This window comes from Gopherus flavomarginatus, chromosome 2 (assembly GCF_025201925.1).
Source record: "Gopherus flavomarginatus isolate rGopFla2 chromosome 2, rGopFla2.mat.asm, whole genome shotgun sequence".
NCBI lineage: Eukaryota > Metazoa > Chordata > Testudines > Testudinidae > Gopherus > Gopherus flavomarginatus.
Window position 1 is genome coordinate 217,843,634 of NC_066618.1, and position 19,585 is coordinate 217,863,218.

Sequence of the window (19,585 nt, forward strand, 5' to 3'; positions counted from 1 at the left end):
GGGGTGTTTGACTGTGGCCCTGTGGTCCAGGCCTGGAATCTGGAACACTTACTCAGAAGACATTATCACTTATCTATGGCTTTGTTTTCTCTGTCTGTGGTGCCTAAACTGTGAATTATCAGGCTTCCCCTCATTTGCCACTCCCCTCCCAACACCAAAAAGCAGGATCTCTAAGATATGAAGGCTCCTGGTGCCATTTCAACACTGGCTGATGCTCAGCAACATTTAGCCTTTCTGGTCCAGTGAAACACCAAACAGAAGCATGTTATTTTTGTCTCAGTGTGGTTTTAGAGTAGACAAAGAAAACTACATACTGCAGTATGATAAAGAAAGCAGATATGGCCTCAAGTGACAATATTAGATTTTGTACGGTTCAAAGTAAAAGTATATTCAGCTTTACGGCCTGCGCTCTGGCGATTAGGACAATTCAGACATGAATTTGCATTGGAGTTTGAAGGTATTCAGAGTATATGTGAAGGTGAGAGCATAGTGTGCAGTATTAGCCTTGCTAGACCATGCTTCAGAATATAATCCTCAGTCCAAACACAAAGATAACGGAGTGTGATAAGCTGCAAGATTTCTTTTGAAATAATGATCAAACCCCATTTGAATCAATGGCATTTACTTTACTGTACAGCCACGATGTTAGTTCAGAGGTAGTGTGCTAAACAATCAAAACGGACTACCAAGAAAAAATAAAATCACTGAGCAAATATTTATTATAATTTCTTTGTCTGACACTAACAGGGCTGATGCATTCCCCACAATTGGCAGGTCATATTCGGTCATTGGTAATTGCCAGCCAGCAGCAGATTGAGAGAAAGATCAGCTCACATAAGATAAGTCCTAAAATACATTGAGAATCACAAGATGTGTTACAAATGGTAAATGGGGTCACTATTTTGTTTAGCCAACCTTAGAGCTCTCCAGGCTTTCTGAGGAAATAAAGATGATCTGATGAATTCTCCTTTCAAAGTGCAAGCATAATTGTCAGTAAGGTTAATGGCACTCATGCCCTTGTATAAGGAGAAGATTCTCTCCTTGGATGTTATCATGTTGGATCATTTTTCATAGGAATCAGTGCCAATCTTTGGCTTTTCTAATGTATTTCTACAGTTGTGAATCTACAAATTAAAACATCCCTCTCTTCAGTGTCTATACAGTCTGATGTAGTTTTGGATTGTAAAACCAAGTTTAAATTATAAGTGGAGCAATGAGGTTTGGATAAACTTGTTTGTGTGAATTGCTTCTCCAAATTAACCTGCTGAACCACAAGCGGTTCTTCTACCACCATCTGAGACACAGCAAACCATTTGAATGGGAAAACATTTGAAACCAAAAATGGTGATATGGTGAAATCAACCCATAGTGCAGAGAACCACTACAGTAGTTTCTCCACAGCATGTAAGTTGTGCTGAGACTCTGCAAGCAGAGCATCTGCACAGGGATCCTATGCCCCTTATGTATTGTGGAAAGTGTTTCCATGCCAGCTCCACATAATCCAGTGTAAAAGTTTACAAGGGGTGAGCTGGAGCAATACAAGGGCAAGGTCTGCAAATCCACCTTTATACATATCCAGGGGTCCCAGGGTATTGTATAACTGGTGCAAAGGGGATACGGCCACTGTTCCACCTTTATTTTGCAGGGTGGCTCACTACACCATGCCCCTTTTGGGTCTTAGTTAACCCTTCCTTTAATAGTTTTACTCACTATGAACGTGGATTTGAGGAATTCCAAAACCTCTTTGAAGACTGTGGCTGTGAATTATCTTGATGCAGCAGAATCTTTTGAGGTTCAAGCCCTGTGCAGCAGAGAAAGGAAAATGATTTCTTCATAGTTGCTTGAATCCATTATTCTAGGAGAAATCCTCAAATCCTCAAATGCACAAGAACTACTTTTAAAAATTGGAATGGGGTGGGAAGGGGAAGCCACAAAAGTGAAGGGTTCATGAGTACCTTTCAAATAAATCATAGAGCATAAACTCCCAACAGCCCAAGGCTATTGTTGAAGTGGTAACAATGGATTGTTTAAAAATACCCACAGCGTTCTTACGAATTCATCTAGGGATGAATATCTCTTCCTTGCTTGCAAGGTTCATTTATGTCATCATCAGCTTGGGTGGAAGTGAAATGGCAATGTAGAGCACATAACAAAAACCAAGTGTAAGTGTCATTTTACTGCTTCCCAAAAGGACGAGGATTTTCCAGGAAATAAGTTTCTATTGATGATTGAGAAAATATGCAGGATTCTTCTCCCCCTAGATAAAATTTTATTCAAAACTTGAGCATAATGAAGAGGAACATGTTAAAATAGCACCTATGTGCAACAGATTAAGCTATTTGAGAATAGAGGACATAAGAAAAATCAATACCTTTGTGTAAGTATGAGGTCTGTAATCATACCACAGAGATACCCCAGAGATTATGTGGACTTTAACTATATTTGTATTAATAAAGACTTCCTATTTAATAATAATGACTTTATAAAGTGCACAGTATCCCCCACTCTCCTGCTGAGGCAGTCAGGGTGCTGAACAACAGAAAATATGATTATAATAAAAATCTCTCTCATTAAAATGAAGAGAAAAAAGAAATAAGTGAAGTTAATAAATATGGAGACCATGGTGGCGGTATAGCAGGAGGAGAAAAGATTTGCAACAGAGAACGAGTAAGCAAAATGATAGGCTGATGCTGAACCTATCTCTGCTGTCACCAAAACTGCTACTGACTTCAGTGGGGAGCAGAGATAGGGCAGTGCCGAGGGCTTTGGAAAATCCCACCTGTAGTACTCTTCGAAGGTGGAGAAGAATGGGCTGTGACAGATATTAAGGGGAAAGCAAGTTCCACACTCTAGGTCCCACTAGAACAAGGGCATGATTGCCAGATAACCTGAGGCTCAGGGTGAAACCTGTAAATGGTGGGCAGTGTCAAAACTCAAGTAGTACTTAACATGAACTTCAGGAGGAGAGTTTGAATGCATCCAGGACCAACTCCACTTAACAAAGCAGGTGGAATGTTTTCTCAGAAAAAGTTTTTGTTTCTTGACCTGTTTTACCATGCAGGGCTTTGAACAATAACAGTGCCTATCACAGTGGGGCCCTGATTTCCACTAGACCTTATGTGCTAGCACAATATAAGAAATAATAATTAATAACAAAAGCAGTCTGCCACTCTACACGCAGGCAATGCAGAGAACACAGAGTGGGCTAAATATGATGTGTAAGCTCAAGCCAGTGAGTACGTGCACTCTTGCATTCTGAATAAACAGTGAGTGACGGAGAAGTCACGCTTTGAAGCCTGAGAAAGGGGAATTACAATAACTGAGCCCCGTGCATGTTGCTTGTGCAAAGTCTGTGCAGAATAAATGGAGCAAAACCTTTTCCTTCTCCAAAAATGGAGCCTGTGTAAATGGAGCAAAACCTTTTCTCCAACATACGTTTTTCTTTGGAATGGCAAGTGACCCCAAGTTTCTTAACATTATTCACCAACTTGAGATGTCTCCATGTATTGCAAGGACACAAGAAGGAAGATGGTGCTCACCTCATAACCAGCACAGCTAGGATACTTCATCCCCTCTCAGGTGCTAGGTTGAAAGAGTGACTACTTTTTCAAGGGGGAGGAACACCTCCTCTCTTGCTGTTTTTTCCCCCTCCTCACATCTTCCTTGTGGCTCTCTCTATCCTATGTTTGTGGTTCTCAGGTGTTGGTGTGCATGCTGAATGATGTCTTGGCATGTATGTTCCTGGAATCTTTATCTCATGTTCTCTCCTGCCACCATGACTGTTTCCTCAGTGCCTGATATAGCAGAGAACAGTAGTGTAAATCCTGTTTCAGATAGACCTTGGTAAACTGAACAAAGTGCCAATCAGATCACTTCCTTAGCAGACCTAGGAGCATCTTAAACAGTACTCTCACACTGCTGGGCAGTGGCTCTGGTTGAGGGGAACTGTCAGCACATACTGACCCAATTCAAACCATGGACCTTTAAGGGAAAAATTGAGGAAATGTGGTTTGATTCCTAAGATACTCTTCAAAATACTATGAAGTATAAGAGATGAAGTGGTGCAACCAACCATTTTTTGTTAGTATTTAAATGGTTGCATGCTTCTGTACTTCATCTGTGTTAAAATGATGCCCTACTGATACACAGAGTAAAGTCAGAATTTAAGAGTGTTGTGCAGAAAATGTTAAATCTTTATAAATAAATGTTATTGCAACAGCGCTGCAGACAATAGTGCTTTCTGAATACTACATTCACCTCAAGTTGGGTTAGGGGACTGTGATGAGTTATCCGTAATGGTTACTCGAAAGACTATTTGACTGGGAAACATATGCAGCCTTTTCAATGTTCTTACACAATTGTATAATTCCAAACTCTGCAGTGATGCTATCCCTTAAGAAAACCGCTTTCTGTTTGAAAACCACCCTCTCTGAATGTTAAATTGAAAGGAAATAAAGGAATATCTAGTCACAGTGGTAAAAGCTGCACATTTCCCCTCGCCCCTTTATTATACAACAAACTGATTCAGTATTTGCTTCTTTACATTTTTATGCAGGAAAAAAAAGGTACTTTGGGAAATCTATGACACTACTGGTAAATGCCACTGGTACAGGGCTGGATGAAGTGATAGTCACCTTCAAATGGTTTTGTTCAATTTGCATTAGGTCCCATTTTCCTTCCCCGCAAATCTTCAAATTCTTACTTTAGATTACCTCAGGGATTCTCAAACTTCGTTGCGCCTTGAGCCCTTTCTGACAACAAAAATTATTACATGAGGCCCAGGAGGGTGGAGCGAATGGGGGAGGGGCAAAGACAACCCCCCTGTCCCATTGAGGGAGAGCAAAACCAAAGCCCAAGGGTTTCAGCCCCAGGTGGGAGGCCTGTAACCTAAGCCCCACCACCTCAGGCTGAACCCTCAAGTTTTGGCCCTGGGCAGTGGGACTTGGGCTTCAGCTTTGGTCTCAGGCCCCAGAAAGTCTAAGCCCCACTTTGGGGTCCCGACCTACAGTTTGAGAACTGGTGGATCTGAATCTCTTGCGTCTGCAAAATTGAACTGCACTTCTTGGATCTGGGCTAAAAGCACATTCAAGTCAATGTGAGTCCCTCCACTTACTTCAGTGGGCTTTGGATCAAGGCCTTTACGAGAACAGGTTCTTTCATGAGACCTCTAGTATTTCCTGTTTCTGGTTAGGCAGAAATACCTCCAGAACCTGTTATCTTCAGAGTATTCAGGCAGCTTTTCTCTCCTCAACCAAAACAGAGATGTGGGAAAAATGAACACTAGGTAACTAAGGCTGAGAGTGAGCCTAGCACTTAAGCATATGCTAAAGTCCCATTAACTTGAATGGGAGTTAAATACATGCTTAACTGCTCTTCTGAATTGAGGCTTCCATGATTAAGTTCAGGGTGAGTCATAGAAAAGTTAAAGCAGCAAAGAATCCTGTGGCATCTTATAGACTAACAGACGTTTTGGAGCATGAGCTTTCGTGGGTGAATACCCACTTCTTCAGATGCATGTGGTGGAAATTTCCAGGGGCAGTATATATATGCTAGCAAGCAAGCTTGAGATAACGAGGTCAGTTCAGTCAGGGAGGATGAGGCCCTGTTCTAGCAGTTGAGGTGTGAAAACCAAGAGAGGAGAAACTGGTTCTGTAGTTGGCAAGCCATTCACAGTCTTTGTTCAATCCTGAGCTGATGGTGTCAAATTTGCAGATGAACTGAAGCTCAGCAGTTTCTCTTTGAAGTCTGGTCCTGAAGTTTTTTTGCTGCAGGATGGCCACCTTAAGGTCTGCAATAGTGTGGCCAGGGAGGTTGAAGTGCTCCCCTACAGGTTTTTGTATATTGCCATTCCTAATGTCTGATTTGTGTCCATTTATCAAGGATAAATGGACACAAATCAGACATTAGGAATGGCAATATACAAAAGGGGGACCTGGATCACCACTGGGAATAACTTCAGTGTTATGCTGATGCAAAATTGAAGTAGCACAGCAGTGAACCTTGCCCAAGTGCTACATCACTTTTAATAACTAAATGTATGTAATGATCAAGGATAAATGGACACAAATCAGACATTAGGAATGGCAATATACAAAAACCTGTAGGGGAGCACTTCAACCTCCCTGGCCACACTATTGCAGACCTTAAGGTGGCCATCCTGCAGCAAAAAAACTTCAGGACCAGACTTCAAAGAGAAACTGCTGAGCTTCAGTTCATCTGCAAATTTGACACCATCTGCTCAGGATTGAACAAAGACTGTGAATGGCTTGCCAACTATAGAACCAGTTTCTCCTCTCTTGGTTTTCACACCTCAACTGCTAGAACAGGGCCCCATCCTCCCTGATTGAACTGACCTCGTTATCTTTAGCTTGCTTGCTAGCATATATATACTGCCCCTGGAAATTTCCACCACATGCATCTGAAGAAGTGGGTATTCACCCACGAAAGCTCATGCTCCAAAACGTCTGTTAGTCTATAAGGTGCCACAGGATTCTTTGCTGCTTTTACAGATCCAGACTAACACGGCTACCCCTCTGATAATAGAAAAGTTAGAACATTTTAATTGGATCTAAACTTGTAGATTCATCTATAGTTGGAGCATGCAATTTCCTTATTAAAAAATTTACTGTATACAGTATTTAAGATTTTGGGCTTTCCAATACCATCTTTTTCCTTGGTGTAATCCCATCAGATGGGTCCTTCTCTCCACAGCACTCTGTTCAATGCCTTATCCTCTATCACAACAAATGGAGACATGTCTTCCTTTATGACATCCCATCATTTCTTCTTTGATTGGTTTCTCTGTCTTATCCCTTCAATCTAGATCTGTTGGATTCTCTTACCCTCATAGGTCTCAGAACTGCACTTTACATACCCGAGCCATCTGAGTCTGCACTCTCTCATTTTTTTTGTTTACGAGTGTTACTTTGAGCATATCTGGCTGCATTATAGACTTTCCCTTTTACTCTTACTAGTATCTTCCTGTCCCATTCTATACCACTTATGTCAAATACAGTACGGTCCAAAAATCATCTTGAATACCAACAGGTGTTTGAAGTAGACACCTGATGATACTTCTCTGCCATCTAAAATGGTGGCTTCCCAATCAAATAATACCATAATGTTAAAGTGCCATCTAGCATATTGCTGACTGAGAAAATGCTAGGAAAAGAAATTTCATTTTAACTAGTGATAGGCCCAGATCTGAACTCCTATGAACTCTGGGAAAGTTTGGGTTTGGATCTGGATGTTAAGGCATCCCATGGCCCTTAGACAGGGGACCTGGATCACCACTGGGAATAACTTCAGTGTTATGCTGATGCAAAATTGAAGTAGCACAGCAGTGAACCTTGCCCAAGTGCTACATCACTTTTAATAACTAAATGTATGTAATGATCAATATAGTCTGTCTGCCCAATCCACATCATTGTAAAAAACCTATTTGAGAGTTATAATTAGTTATATTTATAGTTATAGGTTGTCTTCTGCTTTTGAGCAATAAATTATATCAAATGAATAATGTGTAAAAATCCTACAACAACCTAGTCATATAGGTTTGGTGATATCAAGTAAAAGAGAATCAAGCCCACTGCACTATTTAATACATCTCAACTACAATGAGTATTTGCAGAACCACTGAGCTGAAAAGTACAATCCCACCAGTCTGGTACCTGTTAGACCCCCAAGTTTGGCCCCAGGGCCATACAAGTGCTTCGGCCTCCACCCCCCAACGGAATTTTCCCCCAGCCCCCAGAACTGCCACTGATCACATAGCTGCTCAAAAAGCAGAACTTGTAACAGGAAACAGCACCTTGCGGTCGGCCGACCTGAGGAGGGGAAGTTTCCCCCAGACGGTTGCTTCCTGAGTAGAGATGCTGGGGGCCGATTGCCTCCCTTGTATGGGCATGAGCCACTCGCGACCCTGCAATTGGCTTATTGTAAATTATGACGAAAAATTCGTTATATATTGTTGGCCCCCCCCCCGGGGACGGGCAGAGAGAAATCGAATTCCCGTCGAACCGTATCCAGGATTGATCACCCTGCAGTCTCTCTCCTGGCTCACGCGTTTCCCAGAGCCTGACTGCTTGCCGGCCGTAATGAAACTTTTGTGGTTTGTATGTGTAAGTATAATTAGTTGTTAAGGATATCTGTACATCTGTGTTGTTAGATAAGAGGCAGAGACTGGTTCCAGCCGCCCCAAGGCTCCTGCTAGGGGAAACCCGTTGACCAGGAAACCTTGAACGCAAGGGGGACCAGTTGAGCCTAGCAATTTGTGTCTATTAAGATTAGTTGCTGCATTTATGAGTACTAATAGCACCAATATCACTTTTACTAACCCCTGGGACGACCTGAATAATTACTGGGATTTAGAAAAATACCAGGGCCAGCTTCTATTTGTAATTGTAGTGTTTGTGTTATTTGTTCTAGTATTATATTGTAAGCCCAAGCTGTAACTAATTGTGTTATCCCTTATCCTTATCTGTGACTCATTTAATAAATCCTTAATCTTTAACACTACGACTGATTGCTTGCGTTATCCCCGTCACTACCCTTGGGCACTTGTCACCCCCCCCCAGGGCATCCAGTGATCGAACCTCCGCCCTATTCCAACGCTCATTACCCGGTAGATAACGGGCACCTGGTGGCCATATCGGTGGAGCGAGGGGTGAGAGCAATCTGTAATCAACATGGCGTCACGAACAGGATGCCTTCGGGAGGGTCAGTGCCCGTGGTCTAGTGGGGACCGTGAACAATCTGAGCTCGAGCAATTTCAACACCTGCAATTTCACCAAGTGGCCAGCAGACAGTCTGCTAAGCCCACCCTAGATTGGATTTGTATTATAGAATCAGGGTCAGGGTCAAAAAGCTATACAACCTCATTAACCCTGCCTGCCGTAGGATGTCTCCTCCATTGCCATCCCACCTTTAAATGTCAGCCGGCCGATAGTTCCCTGCAATCCCAGTGCACGGGGGTTGCGGAGACTAGTCGGACCGAGACACCGTCTGGCATTTGGAACGAGTGTAGCCGTATCATAAAAAGATCCGGGGCCACCGTTCCCAAATTCATACTCCCGCCCCGGGTACAGCCGGGTGATCCAGCCCACGGGTTGTTAATCCACTTAATGAAGGAATTGGAACAGACCAGGCGGACAAGGAAACTTAGACCAGACGAGTATAAGTTGGAAGACGTGTCCACGGTCTTGTTCAGCGCATTAAACAAAACGCTGGACCTTTGTGCGGTCCTTCATGGAAGCACTATGTTTGCTGCTAAACAAGCCGCTGCTAACGACACCGACAGCGCAGAGTGTGAGATAAGTGGCAAAGAGCAGGAGGATGGGAGACCACCCCCTTATGAAGCCCCCCCTTGCCCTTTAATTTATCCCGCACTCCCCTCAGCCCCACCTGCGCCTGAGAAGAAGGGGCAGATGGAGGCCATGCCTGTTGCTATCACCAAAAGTAAGGTGGATTATTATACAGGTCAGACAGTTACGACTACCGAGTACCGAACTCGCACCAAGGCGGAGATGAAGGAATTCTTAACAGACACAAGGCGCAGGGAGGGCGAGGCACCCCTAGTGTGGTTGGGTCGTCTGGCCCTGGATCACGGGGCAGAGATGGTAGATAGGGAGGAAGCCGCTGTTCTGGCCAAAACGTCCAATTGGGCGTCGGGGTTCCCGGGTCATCATCTCTTGGGAAATGAGGTATGGCCGCTCACCACCCCGGCCGCGGCCGTCTTGGCCATGAAAGGCAGTTTTAAGGGACTGTATGTACCTCCCGGCAGCGTAAATACACCCCATGAGATCATCTGGGCTATTGCCGGAGCGTCCATCATAGTGTGGAACCCACAAGTGGTACCGTTAAATTTAGACCAGCAACAGGTTCAGTCAGGTGTCCCCTTTATTTATGTCACAGATCCCACTCAAATTCCGGTCCAACGGGACGCGGTGGACTTGGCCGTAGATGGCGCCCCACCGATTGACACAGGGGGACTCCTGCTGTTGCATGGTTGGGTTGGGCAACCCCTTATTACCTTATATGAGGCCGTGTCCCGGCTCCGAATGCCACCAGCCCCGAAGAACCCCATTTCAGCCCTTCCAGCTGAGAGCCCTGTTAACAAGGGTCAGCATAAACACCCTGAACGAACCAAGGCTGAAAGAGCACTTTTTGGGTTCCTGTTACATAAGGGGATCCCCAAGGAAGCACTGCGGAAGATGTCCGCTTCCCAGCAGCAAGATTTGGGGAAACAGTTAGGATGGAAGGACTGGGATGACTATTTGAGGACAAAAAACGAGTAGAGGCCGGGTGCGCCCCGGCCTCCACAGACACTTGGGATGATCGACCATATCACACCCTATTGGTAGCCGGTCCTAAACCCCCTTACACCCCTGTATCTTTTTTGTTGGACACCGGAGCTCAAATCTCTGTTATAAAATCCGATGTGCCCCATGTACCCACAAGTTCTACTATGTTTATTCAGGGTCTTAACAGTATTGAAGAAAAGCCTGTAGTCAGCTTTACTTTGATTCACAAGGGGTATAAGCGAAAAGTAAAGGCTTTGTTGGGAGGAACAAATTTGTTGGGGGTTGGGGATATAAAACGACTGCGATTACAAAAACAAGTCTGTCAGGCTTTGCCTGTCACCCTGTCGCCCGAAGCCCCCCCCCCTTATTGCCCCGAGCTTGTTAATAACAGTTCATGGAAATTCTCTCCCATTCCCACGAAGCCTGAAGGCATCCCCCTGATTAAGCAACTCCTCGATCAATTATTAAAGGAGGGACGGATAGCACAGGCGACCGCGTCAAATTATCTATCTCCCGGCTGGGGTATCCCCAAGCCCGGCAACCCCTCTGAATTTCGACTGGTCATTGACTATAGGCAGGCAAATAGCCGAGTCCGACACCTCCCATTCGCAGGCCCAGCCACCATTCCAGAAATACGGCAACAGCTAAGCGATGCCAGTGGGAGGTGGGCCTGCACCCTAGATTTAAAGGATATGTTCTATCAAATCCCGTTGGAGGATAAACCCCAAATCCTAAATTTTGCTTTCCAGGGCGCACAGTATCAGTGGAAGGTGTGCCCTCAAGGGTTCTGTAATTCCCCCGCCTTGGCCACGGCCGCTCTTGCAAAAACCTTAAAGGGGATAGAAGCCACTGGGGGCACCACCATTCTAGCCTATGTGGACGATATAATCATAATTGGGCCCAACGAACACATAGTCCAACACGTAACTAACACCGTGGTAGCCGAGCTAAGGGCCAATGGGTGGCGAATTAATGAGAGAAAAAGCCACCTCGTGCCCTCTCAAAGCTTTTCCTTCTTAGGCCAACATTATGACCCCTATAACTGTGGCCAACCCACCTCGGGGATTTTAGACCCTTGGGTTAAAGACCCACCCGAGAATAAAAAGCAACTACAGAGACTTTTAGGCCTGATTAATTATCACCGACACTTCATTCCAGATAAACACCTTGTAGACCTGGAAACGATCCAGGAACCCCTCTCGTCCAAACGGAAACGGGAAATATGGAGTCCTGAGGCCCAAAAGAGCTTGGAACGAATAGCCACCTGGTTTGCCTCTAACCCACGGCTAGCGCGATATAAAAGGGATTCACCTTTTACCATTACCCTGTTCTTTACACAACATCACTATGGGTACTCGGTATCACAAGACGGGCAACCGGTCTATAACTGGGCCCGACGGCTCAAGGGTCCTCAGTATCGATATGGACCCATAGGACTTATGTTACTAGCCGCAGGCGAGGCACGCATTTGGGCCCCGCTATCTAGTAAAGGGACCCTGATCGGCCCCGAGGTACACCTCATTCCATGGCTCACGCGGCTGCCCCCTCCCAGTTTTCACGGGACCAGCCTAACGTGGCAACAGCTGTGTTATTTGGGGGAAATCACGTGGCGGGAATGGACGCTTAAATCGCTGCCAAACGATGTCCGATTCCCAGGAGTTTCGGAGCCCTTGTGTATAGAAACAAAATATGACCCCTGGATTGTGTCCGACGGGGGCACTTCCCCGACCCCCCGGGCAGGAGTTCTCTGTGCTAAATGCGACCATTTCCAGGTTGATCTCCTTCCCCCGGGTTTATCGGCCCAGCATAGCGAAGTCCATGGGGTCCTTCTCGCTGCCCAGCACGTTACCCAGGCCCATTCCGTTTCTGCTCAGGTCGTATTGGGTATAGACTCACAATTTTGTCTCAGCATCCTCACGGGAGAGGCTAACCCCACAGCGTTCATGCCACTGTGGGAGACTATTTTTGACCTCGTATGTAAGTTCTCCCGGCCCTGGTTTATAACCCATTGCCCGTCACATCGTCCTGACTCTAATCCCCTCCACTCCGAATTGGATCACAGAATGAGGGAAATTCAAGCCCCCCAAGTGTGCCTGGGGCAGCAGCCCCAGCTAAACACCGACCCATTCCTCCAATGGCTTCATGAGGATTGGGGGCATTTGCCTAGCGGCCGCCTATACAATCAGTTAGCCCTAGGTGCTCAGGGAAAACCTGAGGTACGGCGGCAGGACTGTGAAAGAATTGTGCAGTCCTGCCTTAAGTGTGCACAAATCAAGTCCCAAAACCGCCCGCGTTACGAGCGGTGGGCGTACGCTGCGGAGTATTTCCCTCCTGGCGCAGTGTGGCAAATAGATTTAATGGGACCCCTACCTGGAGCCCGTCGCCACCCAAAGGCTCTGGTAGTGGTAGATTTGGGCTCCCGTCAAACTCACTGTATTCCCCTGAATACCACCACGGCTGCGGCTGTGGCTGGGGCACTGCAACAGGTAGCCGCAGCATGGGGTGTGCCCTCCGAAGTTCAAGCAGATGGAGGACCCCCGTTTACCAGCAAACGTTTTGAAGCATTAGTGCTGGGATGGGGGGCTTCCCTCCATATTCACTTGAAGTATCACCCCGAAAGTAATGGTGTTGTAGAGCGGAAAATCGGGGTTCTGAAAACCATGATACGTTCAGTTAATCCCAACGCTGATTATAAGGGTTGGAGTGCACTATTATCACAGGTTCTAATCTCTCTCAATGCAAACTATTCTCGTTGGCCTGAAATCAGCCCCAGACCTAGAGGCCCCTGGACTCCCGTATATCAGCCTGACCAACTAGTCTGGGTGGCTGAGCCACAGGCCTCAGGTCACCGAGAACCCTACGCTGCCCAAATTGTAAGTGCAGGTAAATATCCTAACACCTACACGATTGTGGATGCCCGGGGCACCCACACCTTGGTCCATCATAACTGGATAAGCAAGCGTTCCGAGTCAGGAACGAACTAACGGGGGCCAATAAGGCCGCCTTCTGTTTGTCTTACAGCTCGCAATGGCAGCAGGAAAACGGGACGACAACCAGAAGGGCCCCGATCCGCGGAACCTAGGACAGCCGTATCCTGTAGATGAGAATGCCCATAAGCTTATGTTCGCGGCCTATTGGATCCAAGAAGTCCTGGGAGGAAACATCGACTTATCCTCACTGACACCTGACAACTGCCTTGCATGTTCCAATAGGCTGTCTGTAAATAGGCCTTTGTTTGATTTATTGCCATTAGTGTTTAACTTTAGTAGTATTAATAGTCCCCTTAATTGTTCTTCCTCCTTTGCTCAGTGGCTCCCTATCGTGCAGTGGACAGGTTGTACAAATGATTATTTTAACCCCATCTCCCCCCGTGTCTTTCCTATTTTTAATAAAACTTCGGCACGTTATCTAGGCCCACTCCCCTTGTCACCCGGACAGAGACCCATGGCGTCCCACTGTTGGGTGTTTTATGGCAATAAGGGCCGACGAGGCCGGTCAAACTCACCCTACTGGGTAGGCACGTATCCAAACTGTTCCCAAACCCTTATCTATGACAACGTATCCCACGGCAACGCTGTTATGAATCGGGACACCCCCCTACCGATAACCAATAAAACTGTCGTGGAAATAAATGTCATGGACCCACCCTTTAGTGACTTCTTTAACCCTCTTAGGCACACCTATTTTTATTCTAGTTGGGTTTTAAATAAGTTAAGACCCGGTCACTTTTGGCTATGTGGCGAGACGGCCTTTGCAGCACTCCCCCCCAATCCCAAAGGTATATGTACCATCGGGTCTATCCTAATAAAAGGGGGTGGTCTTTATGTCAAGACCCGGCAGCCCAGTTCGGCCGGGCGGGTTCGACGTTCTTGGGGATGGTGGGAGAGGGCAAAGGGTGCGTTATCCTCTGTAGTATCTTCAGCGGTTTCATTCAATCCCGTGGGATATATGTTATTGCGTGAGCAAGTATTATTCCAATCATTGGCTATTGAAACGCTAGCTAACACCACTGCACGGGGCTTCAGCTTAGTTAATCAGCGGTTAGATGAATTAGCAGAGTATTCTTTTCAAAATCGCTTAATGATACAATTTTTGTTACAATCACGAGATTTTTGTGAAACCCTCATATCTATGTATCCGCAGTTTAAAGATAAGTGCTGTATCTCTCTTTCTTCTATCTCTGGAAACTTAACTGAAGTGATTAATGACCTTCAGGCCTTGGAGCCTATAAGGCTTATTTTCAGTCCCTTTTGGTGTCGCTCGTGGTGGGCCTCTGCCTCCTCTGCCTCGGGTGTGCTTTTGTTAAGGCCTGTGTTCGGCGGATGGTGGGAAGTGCCCTTATTGCCTCGGCCACTGAGACGCGTCCGCTCGTAGGAGCGGACGCTGACTCGGACACTGAGGTTTAGGTATGTTGGGCGTTGTCGGCCGGAGCATGGGGGCATGTTAGACCCCCAAGTTTGGCCCCAGGGCCATACAAGTGCTTCGGCCTCCACCCCCCAACGGAATTTTCCCCCAGCCCCCAGAACTGCCACTGATCACATAGCTGCTCAAAAAGCAGAACTTGTAACAGGAAACAGCACCTTGCGGTCGGCCGACCTGAGGAGGGGAAGTTTCCCCCAGACGGTTGCTTCCTGAGTAGAGATGCTGGGGGCCGATTGCCTCCCTTGTATGGGCATGAGCCACTCGCGACCCTGCAATTGGCTTATTGTAAATTATGACGAAAAATTCGTTATATATTGTTGGCCCCCCCCCCGGGGACGGGCAGAGAGAAATCGAATTCCCGTCGAACCGTATCCAGGATTGATCACCCTGCAGTCTCTCTCCTGGCTCACGCGTTTCCCAGAGCCTGACTGCTTGCCGGCCGTAATGAAACTTTTGTGGTTTGTATGTGTAAGTATAATTAGTTGTTAAGGATATCTGTACATCTGTGTTGTTAGATAAGAGGCAGAGACTGGTTCCAGCCGCCCCAAGGCTCCTGCTAGGGGAAACCCGTTGACCAGGAAACCTTGAACGCAAGGGGGACCAGTTGAGCCTAGCAATTTGTGTCTATTAAGATTAGTTGCTGCATTTATGAGTACTAATAGCACCAATATCACTTTTACTAACCCCTGGGACGACCTGAATAATTACTGGGATTTAGAAAAATACCAGGGCCAGCTTCTATTTGTAATTGTAGTGTTTGTGTTATTTGTTCTAGTATTATATTGTAAGCCCAAGCTGTAACTAATTGTGTTATCCCTTATCCTTATCTGTGACTCATTTAATAAATCCTTAATCTTTAACACTACGACTGATTGCTTGCGTTATCCCCGTCACTACCCTTGGGCACTTGTCACCCCCCCCCAGGGCATCCAGTGATCGAACCTCCGCCCTATTCCAACGCTCATTACCCGGTAGATAACGGGCACCTGGTGGCCATATCGGTGGAGCGAGGGGTGAGAGCAATCTGTAATCAACAGTACCATGAAAATGAATGTTGATGGCTGCCTGGATCAATTCTATCATGAAAATAATGGCATCACTCTGGGCACAAGATTTAGAGCCTTAAAGGCTTTGGGGAAGATGCACTCAAGTAACCCACATAGGAAAGTAGATTGATTGAGAGTGGCTGGAACACACATAAAGCTGACATTTCTACACATCTGGGCCTTTATCAAGAGTGATGGGTTGAAACATTGTCTTTCTGTGCATTCCTACCACTTTCATATGTAAGCTCCTGGGTTTGCATTTCTCTTGAGACTTTGCTTATTTGTGCGTACAGTAAGTCTGTTATTCTATCGGCTGTTTCTTGACGGTCTAAGGAAAAGGACTTGAATTCATCCTCTGTTTGGAGGCCCCCAGAAAGGAGAAATGATTTTCAATCTTTAATTTCTTTTTCTAAACAAACCAGTCTAGACACCAACAAGTGAAAGTTCGGAGAAGAAAGACTTTTTCATACAAACACAATATTTGGGCCCACTGCTGCAACCTTTGGGCCCACTTACTACCAGAGCAGGGACATGCTTTCTTTTGTCAGGTGTCCTATTGCAGTCTGATCACAGTAAGCACTACACCTGGTGTATAAATTTAAAGAGTTGAGTCCTCTGGTTGTGCAACAATTAGATGCTATTCAGTAGAAGAAATACATTTAGCTTTAAAATCAGTCAGTCCAGTTGTAACTAAAAATGTAAAGGAAACTTCAGGAAGTGTGGCCAAGGACTAAGGTTTTTTTTAGGATGTAAACAAAAGCTAATGGAAACACTCAAATGGGCTAAAACTTAATATGTTGTTATGAAAACATATAGTAATTATGAGCATTAGCAGCATCAGAGGCTGGTGCAAAGAGAGTTGCTTGATTTTTCCCTACAGATGAAAAGCCATCTGGGTGCTTCAGGAATTGTCGTTTTCCCACTCTCCAGGGTAGAGAACAACGCTCAATTGCTAATCTTCCAGTTACTATATATAAATGTTACACTGCACAACAGTAGCAATAGGAAAGTGTTCGACATATAAAGGCATTTATTTGCTTGTTGTCATCCATCTAAAGACATCGTTCAGATTCATTTGTTACTAGCTAGACCCAAGGACCATGACTGACTTCTACTAATTCAGAAAATTGTTGGGAGGGAATTCTATAGATCAAACTATTTTTCAGCATCCTAGTCACCTTTTTCTCTAAAAAAAAAAAAAAAAGCCAAAGGGTTGGACACACTGGGAAGGGGGCGTGTTGTACATTGCTAAGGAACGGGGAAGACAGGGTATTTCCCTTCCCACCGGGGAGGAATTGTGAAAGTGCGCATGTGGTCACCCCTCAGCACAGGCTGACACTAAAAGACACATTTTAACCCTAAGTCTAGGAATATACTGGGGTCAGGAGTATTCCTATTACAAGTGATCTTGTACACGATTTTACCTCTAGTTTACTTTAATTACCTACTGCAAATTCTATCTCTGATCTATTCATGTACAATCTGTTGTTTAGTTTTCTAGTTGCTTTGTGTTATGTTAGCCCTCTGGGGGCCCCAACCAAAAATCAGGTGCTAGCCAGAGTACAAACACATAGGGAGAATGAGTCCCTGCCCCAAACACTTACCGTCTAAATAAAAAAGTCAGACAAAATATGAGAGAGGAAAGATAGACAGCATAACTTGCGTAAGATCACATAGTCGGTCTGTGGCCAAGCTGGGAACACACCCTGGTATTCTGATTCCTAGTCTAGGGCCCTATCCACCAGCCCACTGCTCCCTCTTAAACATAAAATAAAAAATGGCATTTTATTAGTACTCTTTTGATCCCCTTACATTTTAGGGTATTCAAGCAGGTAAAAAACTTCATCTACCATGAATTCTACCAAACTTCTGTGGAGAGAAACTGAAATAACATTTAATAGCTGCCTGTGCTTAAAACTTCTGTTGAACAAACACATTGCAACAAACACCAGATCAAAAGAAGTCTGAAGATTCAGCTGTTCACCCACTATATTATATATTAGGCAGACTATCAAGGAATGATGTGAAGTTCCATTGAAGTCAATGGGACATAACTATATGCTGAAATGCTTTGTAGAACCGGGGTCTAAGACTCAAATCCTCAATGGCATTTGGGTGCCTAACATCCGCTGAAAACAATGGGAGTTAAGCACCTAAATCTCTTTGAGCATCTGGGCCTAAAAGCTTATTAATGGATTAGAATACAAGATGCTGGGTTCAAGTCCACACATTTCTCTCTCAATGAGGATTTAGCCCATTCCAGAAGTCCAACTCCAGATGCTCAGAAACCAGGGCCCTATATTAGTTTCCTCCCCAGTGATCTTTCCACACCCTCCCTTATGGAATTGTTCCATGTTGTCTCTTGTAAGTGCTAGATTTTGAGCTCTCTGAGATGGGGGCCAGGTCTTTCTCTCTTTTTAGTAAAGTGCCAGGTACATAATAATATACAGGGGTTTATAACTACTTATTAATGACAATACATTGTAAAATAGATATTCATTTTTATACACAAAAAATGTTTTAGCTGTGAAAACCGTTTATTTGGTACAACAAAACCAGCATTGTTCCAGTATGATTTTCTACTCTATGTTGGCTCTATGTCATACCTTCACCATGAGTAACCCATAACCAGCATCACCTTATTTGAAGAATCTCCACTTTCAAGCCACTACAGACAACTATGTAAACAGTCAAGCAATTTTGCAAATATATGTTTGTTTCCCAGTAGTTATTGCTATGTTAGAATTGTCAGAGGCTTGTGTTAAATCCATATTTAGGGACCATTTTTGAAAGGCAGATTTCTGACCTGTTAACCTCTAGCAATATTATTTGCTAGACAAGTGGTCTGTCGGTGATTCATTAATGTCTTGTTCACCTAAGATATTTAAAAATAAAATAAAAATACAATGCCTACACTTCCCAGATCTAGTTAATCTTGTGTGCCTATGGCTGCCCCCTTCCTCAGCTATGTTCTATGCTAACAGCACATAATGGCACTGCCCCAGGAGTAGCCTGGAACAGATTAGGACACAGAGCTCAAAACTGGCCCTTGGTTCCCTGCTTGTTCCAAGAGGGAAATAATCTAAACCAGCCTTACACCTGACTCAAATCATATGTTCCTATGCTCTAGCTCAGCTGTATTGACTGGAGTGTTGGTGGGATGGAGCTTCTGCTCAGCCACTGCATGCCCACCTGCTCAGGATGGAGAATCATGACCCAATGGAGGCTGCTCTCCCTTCCCAGTGTTGACTGGTGACGCAGAAAGCCCACACAGGACATGAAGGGGGGTGGGATTTTATTGCCCTAACTATCTTTCATAGGTGTGTAAGGCTACTCATAATTGAGCCCCTGGATTTTAAGCTCTTTGGGGTGGGGGCTGTTTTCTATGTTATGCTCATACATTGCCTGTTCACTGGACCTGATCTTGATTGGGGCATATAAGTTCTCATAGAGGGTAAACAGTAAATTATAACAATACTATTATTAATAATAATGGATCTATCATGTACATGTTTTACAAGTTTTCAACAAGATAAGGACTTCATCCAATCACAGTCCAGAAAGATCAACTATTTAGTCATAAATTACATGGAAATCCTTATTGCCATTGTGCCACATTTTCAAACTGGCTCGCAAATTTCCACAGGCAAATTTCGCGTGCACACTCATTTGAACAGACAAGCAAATATTTGTGCTTGCAAATAAAATAGTCAGATTCACAATTAATTGATTTCCATACACATTCAAGTTTAGAGTCTAGTTTGAAAATCCAGTACAATTTTATCACCTGTGTTTCTCATGGGGCACTCCCTCAAA